The following is a 13,103-nucleotide window of genomic DNA, read 5'->3' as shown; positions in this document are numbered from 1 at the left end:
GCAAGATCCCAGGCTCATTAATTATTTCATTATGTTATTTCCAAACATATTCAGCACCCCTCCATTACAGACATTGTGCTACACTCTAGGAATACAAAAGAGAAAAGGAAATAGCTCCCATCCTTAAGGAGCATCTTGTTTCACAGTGGTGAAACCCAAGTAGATCAAGGAATTTTAAGCATAATGACTTGTTTATAAAAGTTTGGGCAGCAATTCAGGAGCAGAGGGTGTACAGCTAGATCAGACAGACAGTAAAGAGGGGCTTCTCTGAGGGGTGACACTTGAGCAGTTTAGAAGGACAAGATGAGATGCAAAACAGATTGAGAAAGAGAAAAGAAAGGGCATCCCAGAGGAATTCCAGAGTGAATACATTTAAATGTCGTGGAGGCAGTCAACTATAGGACTTGTGCAGGGAGGAGTCCGTTTGGAAAGGTTGGATTGAGAGTGTGTATAAGGTGTGGCAGGAATATGATTAGAGAGACAGGTAAGAGCAGGACCTCAAAGGGCTTCAAATGCTAAACCAATGGTTTAGCCTTTATCATGGAATCTCTGTAGAGCCATATAGGATTTTCAACAAGAGAGTGACCATGTCCAGATTTGTAATTTAGAAGCATCTCTGGGACTCTAGAGGATTTGAATGGATTAAACAGTTTGAAATTGAGGGAAGGGAAATCAATTCAGAGACTTTTGCTGGAATATTGCCCAGAGACAACATAAGTCTGTAACTAGAGCTGTAGCCTGGACAAGGAAAGTACAGAGCAGGTTTGATCAATACCAGGCAGAATCCTCAGGACAAAGTGACGAACTGGATGGGGATGGGTGTGAGGAAAAGAGAACCATAGAGATTGCTCTCATGCTTCTTACTTGGACAACTCGGAGAATGGTGATGCTTAGTCCCATGGTGGAGAACACAGGAAGGAGTGCCTAACTGACGGCCAAGTGTAAATTAGGCTGGACTTTTAGAGGAATTTTTAATTAATCTAGACTAAAGGGCTAAGGCCTACAAAAGTTGGTGATGAGCCTATATTGTTGATGCAATTCTATTGTTTTATGATGTAAATTTGCGGAGGTGTGTAAATTTTCAAAATTCTTAATATATATTTCATCATTCCAGCAATTGGCAATTACTGGAAAGATCTCATTTGAAGGGATGGTTTGCCTCTTGTTGCTGCTTCCCCAGATGGCAGGTTACAGAAGGACATTAAGAAATCCTGATAATCATTAACTAATTATTTGGAGTTGAAGTTTCAAATTTCGTACTGATGGGAACTGAATATTCAAAGGCAATGATATTGATTAACTGTAAGAGATCAGTTCTTTTCAGATGATTTCAATAACTAATATTGAATCTTGATATTAAATTTCAGCTTAAAAAGAAAAAAGATTAACATCCTAAGTATTTGTGTTGGTTTCAATAGGGCCATCTAAAATGAATAAATGTGTCAGGTTCCCAGTGCAGCATCAGAACCTATTGATAAAGCTCTCTCTTTCAATAACAGAGCTGTAATTTCAATTAGTAAAGAACTCCAACTAGAGGAACCCATCCTCTCCTGAACTAGAAGCAGACCTCCCAGCATTCTCCAGGGTCTTCACTCTCTTATTCTTCTCTGACTGATATACTGACCTTTAAAAGATAAGAGTTGGTTGTGTTGCATGTTGGCTGAGACCCTCCACACTCCCTGTGAAGGTCTTGAATTGGGGATAAGCAGAGTCAAGAGTGAAGAGTCTGTGGGTTCTACTCATTTGGATTGTTCCTTTGGCCAAGACTGATGGTTGCCTACCCCATCCTTATCCTTGGCCAGCCATGTGCCAAGCTAAATGACAGCATTTCCAAACTTCCCTTGAATTTCTTTGCAATCAATGACATGTGCAAGAAAAGTCACTGCCTGACATGTCCTGGAAAGCTCTTAAAGGAGCCTGATTCAGCCAGGAGAAGCTTCTTTTAGTCTCCTAGTAATAAACAACCCTAATGTCTATAGTCAGGACACATTGCCAACAGCCAGAAGCAATTCCTAACTGGTAAAATTACTGTAAGGATTGAAAAGAGCAGGATCCAATGGTTTAAATCGTTTTTCTTTTTCTTTTTTTAATTAAAGTTTATTGGAGTGACAATTGTTAGTATAGTTACATAGGTTCCAGGTGTACAATTCTGTAATACATCACCTATATATCACATTGTATGTTTCAATACTTCTCTGAAACCTAAAGCAAATCCTCACAGCATCTTTATGCAATACAATAAGGTGAACATTGCTGTTTAAACCTGAAAGATGAGTTAGAAGGGTCCCAGGCTATGCACCTTTTATAAGTTCATGTGAATAAAGAACAGAAATACTTGCCAGGGTGGAACCTGGATATTGTGGTACCAGCTTTCTGTTCTTTCACCAGATCTTTCAGTAACTGAAACAAAGTAATAATTAAAAAATATTTTCATCAAGCCAGTTTATCTAATAGATTAGTAGTTTATAATTAATGTAGCAATTCAGATGTGTTACAAAGCACCTGTGAGAGAAGGCAGAATGGAGAAGTAGTCAAGTATGGGTTTGGGAGAAAACCAATATGGAAACAGTGGCCTTAAATGACACATTAGACTAGTTGGATTTAATTGACATTTTTAGAGCATTTTACCCCCAAACAGCACAATATACATTCTTCTCAGTGCACATGGAACATTTTCCAACATAGATCACATGCTAGGCCACAAAACAAGTTTCAATAAATTTAAAAAGACTGAAATCATATCAAGTGTCTTCTCTGACCCCAGTGCTATGAAACTAGAAATCAATTACAAGAAGAAAATCAGAAAACACACAAACACGTGGAGGCTGAATAACATGTTACTAAGTAATGAATGGGTCAACAATGAAATCAAGGAAGAAACAAAAGATACCATAAGACAAATAAAAACGAAAAGACAATGACCCAAAATCTATTGGATGCAGTGAAGGCAGTTCTAAGAGGAAAATTCATAGCAATGCAGGCTACCTAAAGAAACAAGAAAAATCTCAAATAAATTGTCTATCTTTGCACCTAAGGGAACTGGAAAAAGAACAGCAAAATAAGCCCAAAGGGAGTACAAGGAAGGAGATAATAAAGATCAGAGCAGAAATATATGAAATAGAGACCAAAAACACAATACAGAAGATCAATGAAACAAAGAGCTGATTCTTTGAAAAGATAAACAAAATTGAGAAACCTTTGTCAGACTCATCAAGAAAAAGAGAGAGAGGACCCAAATTAATAAAATCAGGAATGAAAGAGAAGTGACAACAGACACCACAGAAATACAAAAAATTTAAGAAATACTATGAGCAACTATACACCAACAAATTACACAATCTGGAAGAAATGGATAATTTTCCAGAACCATACAATCTTCCAAGGCCAAATCAAGAAGAAACAGAAAATCAGAACAGACCAATTACTACCAACAAAACTGAATCAGTAATCAACAAGCTCCCAACTAACAAAAGCCCTAGACCAGATGGCATCACAGGTGAATTTTACCAAACATTCAAAACAAATTATCACCTATTCTCCTCAAACTATTCCAAAAAGTCCAGAAGGAGAGAAAGCTCCCAAGCTCATTTTACAAGGCCACTATCATCCTGATCCCCCAACCAGACAAAGACATTACAAAAAAAGAAAACTATAGCCTGATACCCCTAATGAACATAGACACAAAAATCCTCAACAAAATAATAGCAAACCAAATTCAGCAATACATTACAAAGATCACACACCATGACCAAGTGGAATTATTCCTGGTATGCAAGGTTGGTTCAATATCCACAAATCAATTAATGTGATGCACCACATTAACAAAATAAAAATTGCATGGTCACATCAATAGATGCAGAAAAAGCATTTGACAAAATCCAACATCCATTTATGATAAAAACTCTGAGCAAAGTGGGAATAGAGTGATCATATTTCAACATAATACAGGCCATATATGATTAACCCACAGCTAACCTCATACTCCATGGGGAAAAGCTAAAAGCATTCCCCTTAAGATCAGGAACAAGACAAGTTTGCCCACTTTCACCACATTTTTTCCAACATAGTTCTGAAAGTTTTAGCCACAGCAATCAGACAAGAAAAAGAAATAAAAGGCATCCAAATTGGAAAAGAGGAAGTAAAGTTGTCATTATATGCAGATAACATGATACTATATAGAGAGAATCTCAAAGACTCCACCATAAAACTATTGGAACTGATAAATGAATTTAGTAAAGTAGCAGGATACACAATTAATATTCAGAAATCAGTTGCATTTGTATACATCAATAACAAACTATCAGAAGGAGAAATTAAGAAAACAATCCCATTTACAATTGCATCAAAAACAATAAAATACTTAGGAATAAATTTAACCAAGGAAGTAAAAGATGTGTACTCTGAAAATTATAAAACATTGAAGGGAAAAACCAAGGAAGATACAAATAAATGGAAATATACACTATGCTCATAGACAGGAAGAATTAATACAGTTAAACTACCCATCCTACCTAAGGCAATATATCGATTCAATGCAATCCCTATCAAATTACCAATGACATTTTTCACAGAACTAGAACATATAATCCTAAAATGTTTATGGAACCAGAAAAGACCACAAATAGCCATGGCAATCTTGAGAAACAAGAATAAAGTGGGAGGTATCATGCTACATGACATCAAAACATACTACAAGACTATAGTAATCAAAACAGCATGGTATTGGCATAAAAACAGACACATAGATCAATGGAACAGAATAGAGAGTCCAGAAATAAATCCATGCCTATATGGTCATTTAATCTATGACAATGGAAGCAAGATTTTACATTGGGGTAAAGATAGTCTATTTAATGAATGGTGCTTGGAAACCTGGACAGCTACATGCAAAAATATGAAGCTGGACCACCTTCTTACGACATATACAAGAATACATCCAAAATGCATTAAAGAATTAAATGTAAGACCCAAAACTATAAAACTCCTAGAAGAAAATATACAAAGTAATTCCCTCAGGCAAGGGAAGAAAAAGAAAAAAATAAACATGAGGGATTACACCAAACTAAAAGTTTTTTTCACAGAAAAGGAAACCATCAATAAAACAAAAAGGTATCCTACTGAATGGGAGAAGATATTTGCCAATGATACATCTGATAAGAGGTTAATATCCAACATTTATAAAAAACTCATACAACTCAACACCAAAACAACAAATGACCCAATTAAAAAATGGGCAGAGGATATGAAGAGACATTTCTCTAAAGAGGACATACAGATGGCCAACAGACATATGAAAAAATGCTCAACATCTCTAATTTGCATTAGAGAAATGCAAATAAAAACCACAATGAGATACCATCTCACCACAATCAGAATGGCTATCATCAATAAATCAACAAACAACAACTGCTGGTGAGGATGTGGAGAAAAGGGAACCCTCGTGCCCTCTTGGTGGGATTACAGATTGCTGCAGCCACCATGGAAAATGACATGGAGGTACCTCAAAATATTGAAAATGAAACTACTTTACGACCCAGTAATTCCACTCCTGGGTACCTATCCAAAGAAATCCAAAATATTAATTCAAAATAATATATGTACCCTTATGTTTATTGCAGTACTATTCACAATAGCCAAGATATGGAAACAACCAAAATGCCCATCGATAGAGGATTGGATAATGAAACTGTGGTACATTTATACAATGGAGTATTACTCGGCCATAAAGAAGAATGAAATCTTACCATTTGCAATGACATCGATGGACCTAGAGAATATTATGTTAAGTGGAATAAGTCAGACAGAGAAAGACAAATACCATATGATCTCACTTACATGTGGAATCTAAAGAACAGAATAAACGAAAAAACAAAATAGAAATAGACTTAGAAATATAGGGGGGAAAAAAACTGATGGTTGATAAATGGGAGGGGGATGGAGATGGGGGAGAAGGTGAAGGGATTAGAAAGTACAAGTTAATAGTCACAATGTAGTCAAGGGGATATGAAATATAGTTTGGGGAATATAATCAATAATGTAGTAAAGATTATGTAAGGTACCAGATGGGCCCTGGACTTATCAGAGGGATCACTTCATAGACTGTGTGGATGCCTGACCACTGCACTATATACCTGAAACTGAAGTTGAATAATACTGAATTTCAACTATAACTAAATATGTATAGTCACTGGAGGTGGAGTACAACATAAGGAATATAGTCAATGGAATTTTAACAGCTATATTCGATGTTAGAGGGGTAGTAGATTGGGGGGGGCGGTTATCACTTTGTGAGGAATGTAAATGTCTATTACGTTATTTTGTTTTGTACACTTGAAACTAAAAAAAAAAAAAAAAAAAAAAGAGTGGGTTTGGAAATCAGCTCAATCACTTACTAACCATGGAAACTTGGTACTTCAGAAATATTCAGTTCCCTCATCTAAAAGTGAAAATGACGATAGCAAGCAACTCAGAAAGTCATTGTGAAGATGAAAAGAGGTGGTAGATGATCAGTACTTAGCACTGAACTTGGAAGATAATGACCCATTAATGTTAGCCCTTATTATATGTTATGGTCCACAGAAACCAATGTTTCGGTTATAATTAAGTTTAGCTACAAGTAACAGAGAGTGCTCAAATAATATTAGCTTAGACAAGATCAAAACTTAATTTTCTCCCATGTAAATGTGAAGTTTTGTTATCCATGCCAGAAGGGTGGCTCTTCTCTATGAAGTCCTAATTCCAATTTAAATGTTATCTCTACTATTTGTCTTCACTTAGCCAAACCTTGATTTCTTCATTGTATATTTTAAGTAAGTTTAAAAATTGTGACTACAAAACCAGTGTCCATATATGTATGCAATTAAGATGATGTGATTAGAGGTGGGAAGAGATTAGAGATCTATACATGGCATCATCAGAATGGAGGTGAGAGGTTTGAAACCTGAGAAGATCAAGTCTGTCAGGGCAAGAGTCTCCAGAGATAAAAGCAGAGAGTCAACTACTACTTGAAGATACCATTGTTAGGGGTAAGAGGAGGAGAAGAAATGAGCAAAGAATTACAGCCATGAAAAGCAAACACTCAATACAAATGGCTAATTTCCAGCTACACACACACATACACACTTTTTTGAAAACATGTAGATGTAATAAACCCAAATATCGAGGAAAGCAAGAAGGAAAGAATAAACCTGAGATTCAGCATGGTAGTTACCTGGGTTGAGGCAAGACTGAGAAATTGACTAGAGAGGACTATGTGTTTATTTGTAGCAGATTTGAGTGAGTGGTGGTTTCCCAGGTACTTATTACTTTATTAATAATAAGCCTTTCATAAAAATGGATACCAGAAAAGAAATAAATTCTAACAGACCAATTATTATAGATGAAAGAGCTTCCCAAACAGAAAACATTAAGCGGGGAAAGACCAAAGTTATGATATGAACAAAGAAGATTAAACTCTTAAAAATAAATTTAACAAGAAATATATACTCATAGTGTCCAGGAGATTGGGGTTTACATATCATATTTAGAAGTGATGCCATTTTTTTGGGGCTCTGTATCCTCGTCTATAAATAGGAGAACCAGTTTAAACAATTTTAGGATCTCTGTCAGTTTTGCTATGCCATGTCTGTAGACCTTTCCCTGTTCAAGTCTTCAACGAACTTGACTGTAGCATAATCATTTCCATGGCCTTTCATTGCCTCTAGTAAATGTCTTAGATAATTGTCCAGACATGAAAAACAAAAACATTGCTTTTAAACTTGAACAAGGAGAAGAATTATTTAAGTTAGCTACCCTTGCATTTCTCTATTTTATTTGGGGGGAATAAAAATCAGAGGGCCTAGAACTTGAGATCTCTTCTGATGGTTAGTATGATTTGTGGTGCTACATTCCACTATCTTGATATGAATATACTCCTGAAATTATAATGGAAGGTGGTTGTTGTGATGGATAGAAAAATACAGTTAGATCAAAAGAACTATGTTTAAATTCCAGCTTTGCTGGTTCGTAGCTATTTTGACCTCATAAAAATCAGTTAATTACCAAACAGCAGAGTCCTGATCTATAAAATGAGGTAAGAATATAATCTTTTCAGAGTTTCTGTGAAAACTGAAAGGAATAATATGATGTCATTTTATAAAACATAAACTGCTATATACTCTGTAAATTTTTTCACCTGTAGATTATAAAAATTCTGCTTTTAAATCTTCCTAGGTATGTATATCTTACTTGAACAATACATACACTATTACCTGTGCAGTCAATGTCAGTTTGGTCCTATAGCCCCAGAACTGAGTATTTCGATTTTCAGAGCAAGTCTCTGTCTGTCTCCCGCCCCGCCCCCCGCATTGTTAACTAGTTAAGCTTATTAATTCAAATGTCTCTTTTGAACTGTCCTCCAAGAGTTTTGAATAGGAATGCTACTTATTTGCAAAGTTATTACAAAATGCAAAGCCTATGTTTCTGATAAAGAACCCTCTTATGCTTAGATTTTGCAAACAGTGGGGTCAGGTCTACTGGGATTAGAGTTTCCATCATCACTGTTGGAGTTTTCAGCCTCAATGCCTCTAGGTACCAGGGCCAGGTAGGTGAGGATTGACAACCCCCAAAGTGAAAATATTTAACTTTCTTCTTAATTGAACAGCAACAAAAACACCAGCATAAGCTCAAGTATAAATGTCAACTGGAACTTTGGTTGGTTGGGGAAAAGGGAATGTGGGTCGTGTCATAAAATGAACTCCAACTGCTTGTGTAAAGTTGGGTGGCTGCTACTCTGTGGCAGCTGATTGTTGACAGTTCGATTTTTCAGGAAAGACTAGATATCTTGATTTTTATATTATATTTCCCAGTTTTAAAATGCTGGCCAATAAATCAAATTTCAAAAGTCACTGTGCTGACCAATAATATTTGTGGGGGAAACATGCCCTGTGCTGGATTCCAGTTAATGACTGTTAGGTTAGAGAGATGTGGTATTAGGACAAAATGTAACATTTTTGCCATTAATAAGAATCTCTCTCACATTCCCTAGCTATACAGAATTCTCTTTCTTGTTTTAGCTTTCACAAAACAGAATCTATAAGTGTTCATGAAGAGCATTTTCTTCTAGTTTTCTCTTCTTAACCAGAAGGTAAATTGGATGGTACAAGAATTAGATTTCTGAGGCCCAGGTTAGTGTTTCTCAAACATCAGCTCAGCTGAAGAGTCTCCTAAGGTCTCACCCACAGAGATTCTGATTCCTTGAATCAAGGGTAAATCCCAGGCACACACATTTCTTTTTACAATTTCAGGATAATCTGGTTGAAGAATGATCTCATATCACACTGAAAATGTTGTCATAAAGTAGTGGCTGTTCTCCCATTTTCCTCCTCTGGCTAGAACCCATGACTATCCAGTTTACACAGATTTCCATAAATGAATGTGCTCGCTCAGTGCAAGTTGGTCAAGCTCGTAGGTAAAGAAGGCTATGTTTTGCACAGTGCTCCTTGATGGGGTGGAAGTGACAACTGGGCTCCTTAGAATAACTGCTCCAAGTCGTCTAGCACAGAGCGAAGCACATTATAGGATATATTTCTCTTTATTGTTTTTATTTTAAAAATGTACTGTTGCACCAATGAAAGATTTTTAAATCTTCAGTTATAGGAGAGTAAGTCAACTAGCTTCCCTGTTTCTGCCAAGGATTCATGTATGATATGAAGCCTCCACAGCATATTAACTAACACAAAGCATTGCAAATGCAGAGAAAGTAGAACCCTTCAGTCACAGTTCTAATTGTTTCTGGAAAAGGCCAGTTCAGCCTGCTGTTACTTCCCAGGACAAAATTTCTATCTTCTGTATACTGGTGCTATCTATTCTTTATTTCAGATTGAAAGTAGCATTTTTGTAAAGAAGCAAATGATTTTCATTTTATTGTAAACAGAGATGCAGTTTAAATCTGCCAGGAATTGAGTAAAAGTATGCAAACATAACTCCAGACCAAGCTACTTTGTAAATATTCATATGGGAAGTTTTCTATCACCTTTATTGCCAACAAAGAAAAAATATTGCCAGAATTAATATACCCACGAATGACTAAATCTGATCTCTGACTAATACAGTAACATGGGGAAATGCATTTTGATTATTAAGTGTAAGTTTCTCTACAGAATCTTTGATATTTAGATGATTGCCCGACACTCCTTGTCATCATTGGCCAAATCACTAACGTCTAATTTTTCATTATTAATGGACCACTTTGATATGGAAATTCACAGGCTTGCTTTCTATGTATACTAAGAACTTTCACTGAAATGCACGTCGAATTCCAAAAACAACCTGGAATGAGGGTTTTGCTCCTCATTCTACAGGTAAGGATGCTAAGGCTCAGTGAAGCTAAGCAAGTTTTTCAGAAACACAGAACAAGTCAGAGGGAGGGCAGACACCAGTCCTCAGGTTTGTTGGATTGCAAACTTAATGATTCATGTAGCCATGCCTTAACAGAGTGCAGAGGCATATCCATTGAGATTCTAGTGTTGCAATTAACAAGAACCAGCAAGACTTTCACTGTGGGTAACTCACAGTGACGGGAAGTTAGAGAGCTAGATAGGGCCAGGCATAGAACCAAGACAGCACTTCAGATAGTCCCCAGATCTAGGCAGCCGAGCATACTCTCGGCTCTACTTTAGAATGAAAAGCTTCAAAAGTTGAATAGGGGAAGGCAGAGATCCTGAATATTGTAGCACAAAGACTGCTCGTACCTGGGAGAAATAATTCCCCAGAGGAAATAGAGTTCTTTTAGGAAGAGAAAATGAGTACTAAGATGCCCCACCCCTCCAAAAAAAGTCAACAAAGGTCCACACACTGTTGTCCTTTAGGACATTAACCTCACATAATACTGAGAATAATCCTAATTTTACTTACTAATCTATTATACAGATTTCATACATGGGTTTTAGCAGATCCTTCATAAATTTATTTTTATATTGAGCCATTACCACTGACTCTGATAAAATTTGTACTGGTAGTTGTTATATAATTTTTATGTAAAAAATAGTACTTTAATCTAAAGAACCACTTTTAACATTCTAAAAGTGTTTATACTCATAATGTGACCAACAATGCCATTTACAGTCATTGCGATTTGTAGACAGTGATCATGTCCCCTCCTGTCCTTGGATGTTTGTGTCATATTTCTGGCCTTTAGCACATCCCAGTCAATTACAACAGGATGAGTGGCCTAGTGACAGCAGAGCAAGATACAGTCCCACCCACCTAGGTGGCAGAAGGTAAATCATGGTATCCCAAAGGTGTGGCAAATGGTCTTAAACTTCCAAATGAAATTGGTAGAGCATCATGATGCGAGATCGAAGAATAAGAAATACCCTTCATTTCTAGGCAAGGACAATATCAGAGAGTCAATATCAGAAAAGTTTATCAAAGGTAGCAAAGGTGACACCACTCAGCTATGGTTAGGGGTAGAAGTACAAGTCTCTTATCCTCTAAATGACTCTATAGATGTCCATAGAAAAGGTTCCACAGAGATGTGAACTCTGTTGATGGAAATCCTCCAGACTACCTCCTCCTTGATTCACCAGTCACTTTATTTTAACCTTCCTAGTTCACCGATTTCCTGCATTTAGAATCTGTGTCTTGTTCTCCTTCACTTGAGCTGGCTTTCTCCTTAACAAGCTCCTGACTTTGACTTTGATCTTATGTTTGCTCTCCATTCTCCAGCTTGCAGGTCACTGTGGCCCTGGACAGGTCACTAAGCATAATCTGCCCTGGAACCTGTATGGGCTGTTCTTCAAATGGAGGAAAGTCAGATGAGGAGGAGTTAAGCCAGCTGTAGGGATGTGAGATTCCCACCTGCTGACCCTCAGGGCTAGTCCTAGGACAGGAGCTGAGTGGAAAGAGGGACAGCAGAGGTCAGAAATGGGCCAAGGCTTGACACAAGAGAATAGCCCCAAAGCAACCAAGCTACACTCTTGGATGAGTCCTTCAACCTGATTAATTATTTTATTTGTCCTTCTCTGGCTTTCCTGTCTCCATTTATTATTCGTGAGTTGCGTCAATCACAAGTTCACAGAATAATCAAGGTTCAATCAATCAGGCATGTCTGTGAACAAAGCTATGATAAAGTTGTGCTGGGAGTTTTTCCACATACCTCATTTAGCCTCAATAATACAGTGGAACATCTGGGGAGGGAGAATAAATTAGATATAAAACTCCCTAATTCCTATTTTAAGAATTCTTAAGAGAGTACAAATTCTTAAGAATTTGTAAAAAGAAATTCAGTTATTTTCCTCTAAGGTATTTTTTCTGGTCTCTTTTATAGCATTTCAAAAGCTTCTGACAAATTATTTCCATGCATCTGGCAATTCACTCTTATAGGGGGCTGCAAAGTGGTGCCAAGGCATGATTTGTTTTGTCATTACACTATTTTTATTTTAACAATTACATATTATTTTCATATTTGATATTGCTATGTGGTTCTTTCTCATAATTGCTTGTTCCTGCTTCATGCTCCAAACATTATTTCTTATCTTTATAAAGAAATTTATTATACGTATTGAAAATTCCCATTCTGTTTGTTCCACTGGTTCTATTTTCTATTGTATAGTGTGTTCTGTTAATTGTCTGTTACGTGGCTCTTGTTCCTCATATGTCATATAATTTCCCATGGTGAATTTATCTTTATTGCCTTTGGACTATAGCTCCATGGCAATACTCTGACTATTTTATTTTTAATGTAAAGTACTTAGAATAGTGACTGGTGAAGAAAGCACTCAATATTTGCTAGCCATGGCATATTCACTTTCTATGGCTGCATAATAAATTACCCCTAAACAGTGGCTTAAAATAATGTCCATTTATTATCTCATAGTTTGTAGGTTAGAATTCTGGGTTCTGTTGCTCAGGGAATCAAAGGCCAAAATTAAAGTGTTCAAACTGTTGTCTGGGCTCAGCTCTTCTATCTGGAGGCTCTGAGAAAGCACCTACTTCCAGGCTCATTCAGGTGGTTGGTAGAATTTGATTTCTTGTAAGTTGCTGGACTGAATTTCCTTTTTTTTTCTTTTTCTTTTTTTTCTGTTGCCTGCTGTCAGCCTGACTGTTCTCAGCTCCTACAGCCT

The sequence above is a fragment of the Rhinolophus sinicus genome, linkage group LG02 (assembly GCF_036562045.2).
Source record: "Rhinolophus sinicus isolate RSC01 linkage group LG02, ASM3656204v1, whole genome shotgun sequence".
In the NCBI taxonomy this organism is placed as follows: Eukaryota; Metazoa; Chordata; class Mammalia; order Chiroptera; family Rhinolophidae; genus Rhinolophus; species Rhinolophus sinicus.
The sequence above is the reverse complement of the archived record's forward strand: the minus strand, read 5'-3'. Positions refer to the sequence as shown.